At 35.5% G+C, this 10,750-nt stretch overlaps 1 long non-coding RNA gene across 1 annotated transcript in view; it reads right to left on the reverse strand.

Moving 5' to 3' along the window:
• Positions 1–10,159, reverse strand: part of LOC144226899 (uncharacterized) — a 240,550-nt gene extending 230,391 nt beyond the window's left edge. Inside the window, exons 1-2 of the long non-coding RNA XR_013333771.1 lie at positions 10,047–10,159; positions 4,164–4,315 (exon numbers count right to left, since the gene is read on the reverse strand). This is a non-coding gene — a long non-coding RNA (uncharacterized LOC144226899). The remainder of the gene's footprint in view (positions 1–4,163; positions 4,316–10,046) is intronic.
• Positions 10,160–10,750: the final 591 nt, after the last annotated feature.

Consider the following 10,750-nt stretch of genomic DNA (forward strand, 5'->3'; position numbering starts at 1 on the left):
AAAAGAAAAAAAAAAGAAAAAGAAAGAGTAGGAGAATTTAAGTGATGATTAGAACAGTAAAAAGTAAACTAAACACTACAGGATAATCAATAATATGTAAGGTAACTTTTAATATTTTCTCAGAATGCAAAATGAAGGAGCAAAAGGAACATAATGCTGAGGTAAGTTACTTAAGTTGTGAGATAAAAGGAAAAACCTTCTAAAGCATTTAACCTTTTTATGTTATTTTTTTTAAATGTTTTATTTATTTCTAGGAGAGAGAGACAGAGACAGCATGAGCAGGGGAGGGTCAGAGAGAGAGGGAGTCACAGACTGAAACAGGCTCCAGGCTCTGAGCCGGCAGTCAGCACAGAGCCCGACGCGGGGCTCGAACCCACGAACCGCGAGATCATGACCTAAGCGAAAGTCGGATGCTTAACCGACTACGCCACCCAGGCGCCCCTAACCTTTTATGTTTTTAAACTAATCAAAAAAATAAGGACAGAAGAAAAAATTAAATCTATATTAGAATAAAACTTCGCAATAAAGATTGAAATGAATCAAAATTAAGGAAGAAAAATAATTAAATATACAATGAAATGACAATTAGAAATCTCATGAATAAAAGTCATATGGAGATTTAGGAATTTTGAAAAGTTAAAAAATATCATATGCAAACATACAAAGAAATAGGTTGTGGTCAACATATTCAAAAACATTACATACTTTCAGAAAGGGAGTGATTTCTAGAGAATTCTGAGTAAAAATATTATTAATAAATACATACCAACTCTAATTGTTATTATTTTTTCTTGGTTATAATGAAAAATAAAATTCATGCATACAAATGAAGATACTCGGAAAAGAAATTGAAATACATATACACACCGTTTATGCTTTTTCTGAAACTCAAAACAACAAAACTTAAAGAAAACTGTTCTAGTTATCTGTTTTTATGTTGATAATTAGTGTATTCAAAGGGTTTGGCTGAGGGGCACCTGAGTGGCTCAGTCAGTTAAGGGACAGACTTTGGCTCAGGTCATGATCTCATGGTTTGTGGGTTCAAGCCCCACATGAGGCTCTGTGCTGACGGTTCAGAGCCTGGAGCCTCCTTAGGATTCTGTGTATCCCTCTCTCTCTGCCCCTTCTCTGCTCATGCTCTATCTCTCTCTCAAAATAATAAATAAACATTAAAATTTTAAAAAAGGGTTTGGCTGAGCTAGCAATGAAGTCAGTCACCTATCATCACTTCCATCACTTTCTGAGAAGTCAAGAAAGTCATTAAAACTATCCTGATTTCAATGGAAAATAAATTGAATCCTATTTATCCATGTGTGAAATATCAAAATTTAAAGGATTTTTAATCCACACAGTACCCTCATTATACAGCCTCATTGAGAGATGACTGCATCTCACCATACATAAATTTTTAAAAAATTTAACATTTTTTCATTTTTGAGAGACAGAGTGTGAGTGGGGGAGGGGCAGAGAGAGAGGCAGATATAGAATCCGAAGCAAGCTCCAGGCTCTGAGCTGTCAGCACAGAGCCCATTGCAGGGCTTGAACTCACGAACCATGAGATCATGACCTGAGCTGAAGTCAGATGCCTAACCAACTGAGCCACCCAAGTGCTCCTCACCATACATAAATTAAAACAAAACAACTCTAGGTACAAAAATTGGGGAAGAAAAAATGGAAATTAATGAAATAATCATAGACTATTTAGGAAAGAGCAACCATATCACCATACATCTCAAAACTTGGGTAGGTTGCTGAAGTATTATCCAGCAAAAATAAAGATGAATTGGTTTAAATCATTTTGTTATTAAATCAGAAAAAAGAACAATAAGTAAATCAAATAAGTGGGGCTAAACTAAAAACTTCTGCACAGCAAAGGAAACATTCAACAGAATGAAAAGACAACCTATGGAAAGGCAGGTAATATATTTGCAAATCATATATCTGTTAAGAAGTTAATTCCAAGATATATAAGGAACTTGTAAAACTCAACAGGAAAATCATAAACAAACGACAACTGAATTAAAAATGTCCAACAGTCACATGAAAAGATGCTTAACATCATTAATCATCAGGAAAATACAGAGCAAAAATACAATGAGATATCACTCACACCTATTAGAATGACTATTAAAAAGTAAAACAAATCACTAGGATTGGCAAAGATGTAGAGAAAGGGGAAGTCTTGTATACTGTTGGTAGGCATTTAAATTGGAACAGCCATTATGAAAAACAGTATGGATGAGTCTTCAATATATTAAGCTAAAAAAATTATGATTCATGATCACAGAGTAAAATGGTGGCTACCAGGGGCTGGAAGGTGGGGGGGGGAAGGAAAACATTAATCAAAAGGTACAGACTTTTAGTTATAATTTGAACAACTTCTGGAGACCTAATGTGGTGACTCTAGTTAATAATAATGCATTTATACTTCAAATTTGCTAAGAGACCACATCTTATGTTCTCACACACGAAAAAAGAGATAGGGGCACCTGGGTGGTTCAGTCGGTTGTGTCTGACTCTTGATTTTGGTTCAGATCATGATTTCGTGATTCATGAGATCAAGCACTGCATGGAGCTCTGTGTTGACAGCACAGAGCCTACTTGGGATTCTTTCTCTCTCCTTTTCTCTCTGCCCCTCCCCACCCTGTCAAAATAAATAAAGTAAAAAAAAAGAAAAAAAGAAATATAAAGTATAGTTACAGATCTTGATGGATATGTTAATTAGATTGTGCAGGCTCTGTGCTGACAGCTAGCTCAGAGCCTGGAGGCTGCTTCAGATCTGTATCTCCCTCTCTCACTGACCCTCCCCTGCTCATGCTGTCTCTCTCTCTCTCTCTCTCTTAATATTTTAAATAAAACATTAAACATTTTTTAATTAGATTGTGATAATTAAGGACATCACATATATAAAAATATGAGATTGAACAACCTAAATATATACTTTTTCTATTTATCAATCATACTTCAATAAAACTGGAAAAAAAAGAAATAGAAAAGTATCTGTCAAAATCAAAATCAAATCCAAACAAAAGAAAATAATCTCTACAAAATATCCCCCAAACTGTATAGTTTGACTGTCTTTTTATTTCTTTGAAATATTAATTTCCATTCCATATAGATTATTCTAGGGAAAAGGTAACATAAAAATCTCCAGTATTACTTCAAGAATATTATATGTATACCAAATACTGATAGAACTTAAAGACAAAATGTTGGTATAAAGATCTTATGTAAATATTTTCATTAAAATAATGAAATTCAAACCCAGCACAAAAAAAAATCATCAATTGATAGAAGTATACATTGATTTGGCAACACACAACATAAACTTTAAACATGTTTTGTCTCCATAAAATAATTTCTCCACTCCTGGAATTTTAATCTAAGCAATTAATCAGAGATGACTTCAATTATTAAATAAAAGTATTGTATCACATATTTATATTAATGACAATAACTTAGCAATAAATTGGAGGAAATCAAGATATTGCATAGGGTATTTCCCACATTGCCTGTAATGATTAAAAACATTAGAAATAATTAAATTATATATTCAAAAATATTAATTTTTTACCATTAGAAAAACATTAGAATATTTTAGTATTTTTGGTTTCAGTTACAGTGACTTCATACTCAAGGGGAAATAATGATAATAGGAAGAAAATGGGAATTATCTCCTAATTACAATACATTAACTTTGGATTTATTTCATGGCTTGTAGAAGAAAGTTTCTACAATCCACTAATACTTCTAAATAGAAATACTTCATACTACTCACATAGCTTTTTCATATACTGCTCTAGATGTCAGCTCTTTGTGAGCATATTTCACCTCACTTTCAGACTCTCAGAAGTCAAGTGGCCTCTTCTATTCATAATTATGTCTCTCATGGCAACATGGAGTGCTGGACCAGGTATTTTGCACAAGTGTGATTAAATATGTGACAAATAAATAAATGTTGACCAAACTGAATCTCTTATCTGGATCTTGGCTCATCTCTCTCTCTCCCTCTCTCTCTCTCTCTCTCTCAATTCCAGTTTTCTCAAGTCTTCAGAGAATTCAGTAATTCCATTTCTCAGTGAAAGGATTAGAATCTGTGGGAATGAAAGCATGTCATAGACATTGCTCAATCACAGTACACCATATATAGATGCTGTACTTACATTTACTCTATGTTTTCTTTATTTGCCTGTTTCCCACCAGTTCCATTTCTGCCATGCTGGGTTCAAGTCTGTGCTGCAGCGGCTGGAATTGTGCATATGCTGTTTGCCAGACTTCCATTTTTGTTCTGCCAATGGGACTCACTAGCAAGAAACTGAAATTATGGAGGGAAAAATTATTTTTTTCTCATTTTTCCTGTTTTAGCAACAGTTGTTATGAGTGAACTACTAAGCAAACATAGCACCGGGAGGCTTAGGAATCTAGCAGCATCAGTGGTTGGGCTGTGCTAGCAGTGCCAGCTAGCATCCAGTGGCTCTTGGCGATTCTGGTAGTTTTGTTGGTGGTATGGTGTCTTATACTGAGTATTATCTTAAGGTCAGTATAGAAACCTATCTCAGTGTGTCTGGGCTGATATAACAAACTACCATAGACTGAGTAGCTTATAAACAATAGACATTTATTTCTTAAAATTTCTGGAAGCTGAGAAGTCCAAGATCTAGTCCCTAGGAGATTCAGCGTCCAGTGAGGGCTACCTTCCTTGTTCATATGGCTGTCTTTTCTCCATGTCCTCACACAGCTGAAGGGGCAAAGAAGCTCTTTGTGGTCTCTTTTATAAGGTACAAATCCCATTCACAAGGGCTCTACTCTCATGACCTACTTACTTCCCACAGACACCAATTCCAAATCCCAACATAGTGGGGATGAGGTTTCAACATAAAAATTTGAGGGGGCACATACATTCTGTCTGTACCAAAATCTAAAATCTGGATGTCACACGGTATGCAATGCCATAAACAAACAAACAAACAAACAAACAATAAATAAAACCCACAAAAACTTGGTTATTATAATATTGCCATGTACTTCCATCAACAGGCTAAGTAGAAAGTGATCTACTGGATCTGAGGAGGAGTAACAAGCATTTGCTACCTAAATGGGGCTCATGAATCTCTCATTGTGGCCACCACTTCCCCACAGTGAGTGGTCTATATACCTTTGCCAGCAAGAAACCTTTCCATTATACTGAGGAAGGTGTAGCTGCCTCACAGCAGACTCTGTGCTCTGTTCAATATTTTTCAGAAATATGAAAGGAGATCAATGCTTCATGCCAAAGTTATTACTTAAGGCTGGGAGTACATCAGCCAAGGGTATTCATAAACATTCTCACAGGTACCTCAATATAGTTTCTTTTAAACAAAAAGAACATGTTTACATTACTTGTTTTGGGGGGTAAAGATATATTTTTATTTTTCAGAAAAGAATCCTCAAAAAATGTTCAAAAATGTTTCACATAGATATATTGTAGCATTTCATAATAAGAACATATTCACAGAGCACCTGGTTGGCTCAGTCAGTTAAGCATATGACTCTTGGTTTCAGCTCAGGTCATGATCTCATATTTCATGAGACTGAACCCCATGTGGGGCTTTGTGCTGATAGCATGGAGCCTGCTTGCTATTCTCCCTCTCTTTTCCTCTGTCCCTCTCCCACCATCTGCTCTCTCTCTCTCTCTCTCAGAAAATAACCCAAAAAACATGTTTACACTTTGACAATGCTGAGCAAAAATACTCCCCCCAAACAAGTTTACTTTTGGTGGGGGTGAAGCAAATACTGTATATACTACACACACTGCATGATGGCTCCCACAATATGGAGTATAGCTGGTATATAGTCTTTCTTTGTATTTAATGTTTATTTTTTGAGAAAGAGAGAAAGAGAGAGAGAGAGAGAAACAGCATTAGTGGGGAAGGGGTAGAAAGAGAGAAAGAGAAGAGTGGGGCAGGGACAGAGAGAGAAGGAAAGAGAGAGAATCCCAAGAAGGGTCTGTGCCAATAGCTCAGAGCTTAAGGTGGCGCTCAAACTCATGGACCACAAGGTCATGACCTGAGCCAAAATCAAAAGTCAGAGCTTGAATCAAGTGAGCACCCAGGAGCCCCTATTTTGTAGTCTTTCTCAAGACCATCTCCTCTCATTTGTTTTCTTGCTATCACAAAGGCTGAGAACTGCTTTTTGTAGTTACTGTTCCCTGGGCTACCTCGTGGATAGCCCATTTACTCTTAGCCCTTCCATCAGTTTTAAACCTAAATCCTTGTATTAAATTTTCACTGCTGTTTGACCTTAGTGCTGTTCCTTCCTTCTACCATCCCTACTTACTTCCCTTACTTCTTTCCTTTCATTCTTTTATTTTATTGAACTGTGACATACATATGTATTAGTATGAAATATCCCACATATTTAAAATTCCCAATGATTATATTTGGGACATAAGGAAAAACAAACTAATACAATGAAATTATTGAAGAGCTTGGTAGACAGTGAATCAAATACATTGAGCTAATATTTGAGACATTCCCATGAATCGAGTACAGAGCCAAACATCTAGAATAAACTTTACCATAGTTCTATGATGGAAGTACTCATAGAATGGCTGTTTTACATATACTGATACAAAGAAAAAAACAGGCTAAGTTCTCCCAAAAATCACACAATTGGAAGGCTGCATAACTAGGACTCAAATCTTTCCTGTTTATTCATGTGATACATCTTTATTAAGTGATAAATATAAATATATTAATAGGTACTGATAAATGCATATTTATTAGTTAATACACATTTATTAAGTGCTTATTATCAGACATCAAGGGTGTATGTATTAACAGCATTGATGGAATTAAAAAAAAAAAATTGGAACCCAGCACCCAGACCCTTAGAAACAGTCTTACACTACCTTTCAGGGCAAAACAAAGGCATAGGTGATCTTTTCTCTGTCCTACTCAGCTAAAATATATTCTTCAGAATTTTGTTAGGAATAGAAACAATATACATATCAAATAAGTATTTGTAAATACAACTGAAGGTATCTCATATTTGATCATCATTCAGGAACTACTATATTTTTAGTATTTTATTTTACCATGGGATCAGTCTTTAAAGGGTGGCTTACAAGGCCCCTGAGGGTTTCTATAACACTTTCAGGGGGTCCATGAGCTCAAAATTATTTTTATGCTAATATTATGATATCATATTATCTTTACTCTGTGCCATTCTCATCGTGTGATATTTTCACTGTTGGTGTAAGAGCAATGGTGGAACATCCTCTAGTAAATGATCCCAAAACAAAGCATAACCTCAAAATGTATTAGTATCATCATATTTTTCATTAATGAAAACTTGCTGGAAAAAAATTTTTAAACTCCATTTCACTGAAGATTGATGGTTCTTGAAGGTCAATAAAATTGTTAATTTTATTACATCTTGATATTAGAGTACATGTCTTTTTAATATTTTGTGTGAAAATGAGAAATACACATAAATCATTTCCCTGGTACACTGAAGTGTGATGACTAACTTGAGGAAAAGCACTCATGCAGTTGTATATCCTGGTAGCTGATGTAGCTGCTTTTTTCATGGAAAATCATTTTTACTTGGAAAAACAAAACAAATGGACAACCTACGGTTAATCAGACTTGATGTAACTGATACAAATTTTGTCAACAATGAACAAAGAGCCTGTAACTTAAAGGAAAATAACTGACAGTAATTTTGTCCATAATCAAATTTGGACTTTCAAGTGGAAATTAGAATTTTGGAAAACTTATATGAGTCCCTGGGGGGTTGAAAACTTCCTAATACTTACTTTACTGATGAGATTGGTTGTAATAGTAAGCATATGGCTTTTCGTTACTGTGTAATGAAATGTGTCAAGCACTTAGAAGATCTGCATAACTCAGTGAACTAATATCTCTCAAATAATCAACACATGAAGCTACAAAAATCATGTATGGATAAAAGAGCCATACAAAGTGCAAGACATATCAACCAATTTTATGGAGTAAAATGAGTGCACTGATTGTTTGAGATCATTGATTTTTGCTGTAGGATCAATTATCATCACATTTCACAATGTTCACATCTCTCATCAAGTATCTTTGTGAGGCTGGATTTTAATTATTCACCTCAGCCAAGACAACATATTGCTACCTATTGAATGTAGAAGCAGATATGAAAAAGCTACCATCTTCTATTAAGCCAGTCATTACAGAGATTTATTACAATGCCATTCTTCTCACTAAAGTTTTCTGCTTGGGAAATTGTTAGTTTCTTATTATTATTTATACTAACAAATAACAGGTTTATTATTTTGTAAGTATTTTCTTCAGTTTTAATTTCTAATATGACAAATATTAATAGATCCAGCTCACATAGACATTTCCATAGAGTCTTCAATCATTTTTAAATAGTTAAAAGGGGTATTATTTCACAATATTGGGAAATCCTCTGTGAACTGGTGAATTCTCCATACACAGAGGGTAAGGAGAGACCTGAAAAGGAGGCAGCCATTCCAGATCTGCAGGTGACGGGTTTAACAAGCAAGGGAACTTACTTAGGAGGCTTGTCTTGGGAGGCAGCAGGACAAGTAGTTCTCTGCATCTGCTCTTCAGATTCTTTAAAGTTTATACAGAGGCCTTACTGGGGTTCTGTCAAGTATACCAGGACTGGCTTCAACAACACACTGCTCTCTGAAGGCTGCATCCTTGGAACTACTTCAGCTATGATGGGCAGGTGGACATATTTTCCAAGGACAGTGAAGGGGGATGAATCCTCCCACTGCCTGGGTCTACCTCATGGGTCCCATCCTCTTGATGACCTCTTCCAACAAGGAGTCCTGAGACCAAAAAGTTTGAGAATGGGTTTACTTAGTATTTATTAATAAAGACTAGGGGCACCTGGGTGGCTCAGTTGGTTAAGCATCTGACTTTGGCTCTTGTCAGGTCATGATCTCAAAGCTCGTCTGTTCAAGCCCCAACATCAGGCTCTGTGCTAACAGCTCAGAGCCTGAAGCCTGCTTTGGATTCTGTGTCTCCCTCTCTCTCTTCCCCTTGCCTGATCTCTCTCTCAACATAAAAACACATTTAAAAATTTATTAAAAAATAAAATATAAATAAAGTTACTAGTAGACTAGCATTAGCATTTGCCAGGATTAGAAATTTCCCTCTGTTTAGTTAGCATAATTATTTTTGGGAAACAACACCACTTCTTGATGTGTCTTTGCTAAATAATGGGGCCAAAGTCCCTCATTCCACAGGTAAAATGAGATGAGTGCCCACTGTTTGCTTATTGAAAAGTAACAAGTATAATGAGCTTTGTATGGCTTCAATGAATGGATATACCTATCAGCAATTCTTATTTTCCTACTGAATTTGGAGCTACTTGTATTCAGGCTTAGATTCACCTTCTAGTCTTTGGATATTTCTATTTTTCCCTGTATATCCCTTTCACCTCTTCCTTCTATCCTCCCTCACTCCCTTCCTCCCTCCTTTCCTTTCTCCCTTCCCTCCTTTCCTCCTTCCTTCTTTCCTTTTGTCAGCAAATCTCTCCTTTCTTCCCTCCCTCCCTCCTTCCTCTTTCATCACCCTTCCCATGACCACCACTTTCTTTCTAACTTTTGAATACTGAAATACTGGTGGACTGAGTTTAAAATGGCTTACGTGCATGACAAGGCTCGTGGGGTAATATTGGACCTTTGGAGAATATTTTAATTGTATTATCACCAAGATTATCTCCAATTTAATCAGTGTCATTTAATAATACAATAGACAATTCAGGTTATAACTGTGTCATATAAAAAGCTGTTTGACAGGAAAATCACACAATCACATGGCAGACTCCCTGATGTAGACAATTAAAAGACAAAAATACTCTTCTAAGTCTAATTTGTTATAGGACAATATGTAATTAGAGACTTTTTTAAAAATGCATTCATGAAGTGACATTCAATGTGACCATTAAAAATTGTTGTATTTAAGAATATCTAAGAGTGTTCTAATATTTGTATGATATGCATGTGGTAAAATTATATGGATATTTAGAATGTATATGCATACATTAGGGGCGTCTGGGTGGTCCAGTTGGTTGGGCATCCGACTTTGGCTTGGTCATGATCTTGCGGTTTGTGAGTTTGAGCCCCTGCATCAGGCTCTGTGCTGATAGCTCAGAGCTTGGAGCCACTTCAGATTCTGTGTCTTCCTCTCTCTCTCTCTGCCTCTCTCTCTCTCTGTCAAAAATAAATAAACATTAAAAATTTTAAAAAAAGAATGTATATGGATACATTTAAAAAGGCACTAACACGTTAAGAAAATAGAAAATGTGGTGATCTAGGGTTTGAATATTTATAAATGTGATAAACTTGTTCCTATTGAAACCTGGGTGAAAAGTGATAATAACTTTTATTCTAAATAACTTCTGTTCTGTTCTAAAATAGAGCAAGATATATAGCAAGATAACTCACTGCTCAATTGGCTCTGAGGTAGTGTTCTGATATGAAACAAAAGTGGGAAGCCAGTCCCTTACCATCTAGTATGTCAGAGTTCCAGATTTATCTTGCACAAGTTAAAACATTCTTCCAAGAAGCACCATCTTTATTTAATGGGAAATGATATTTTAAATCCCAATCTTCACATCACAAATGCTTATTGCTATGTGTTGGCCCTTGTTTTTCAGTCTTTATATGTCATCTGTTCTTTTCACCTAGAGAGAGACTTTTTTTTTTTTTTTTTTTTTTTTTTTCTTTTACTCTTTTNTTTTTTTT

Source organism: Crocuta crocuta, unplaced genomic scaffold (genome assembly GCF_008692635.1).
Source record: "Crocuta crocuta isolate KB4526 unplaced genomic scaffold, BGI_CrCroc_1.0 scaffold283, whole genome shotgun sequence".
NCBI lineage: Eukaryota > Metazoa > Chordata > Mammalia > Carnivora > Hyaenidae > Crocuta > Crocuta crocuta.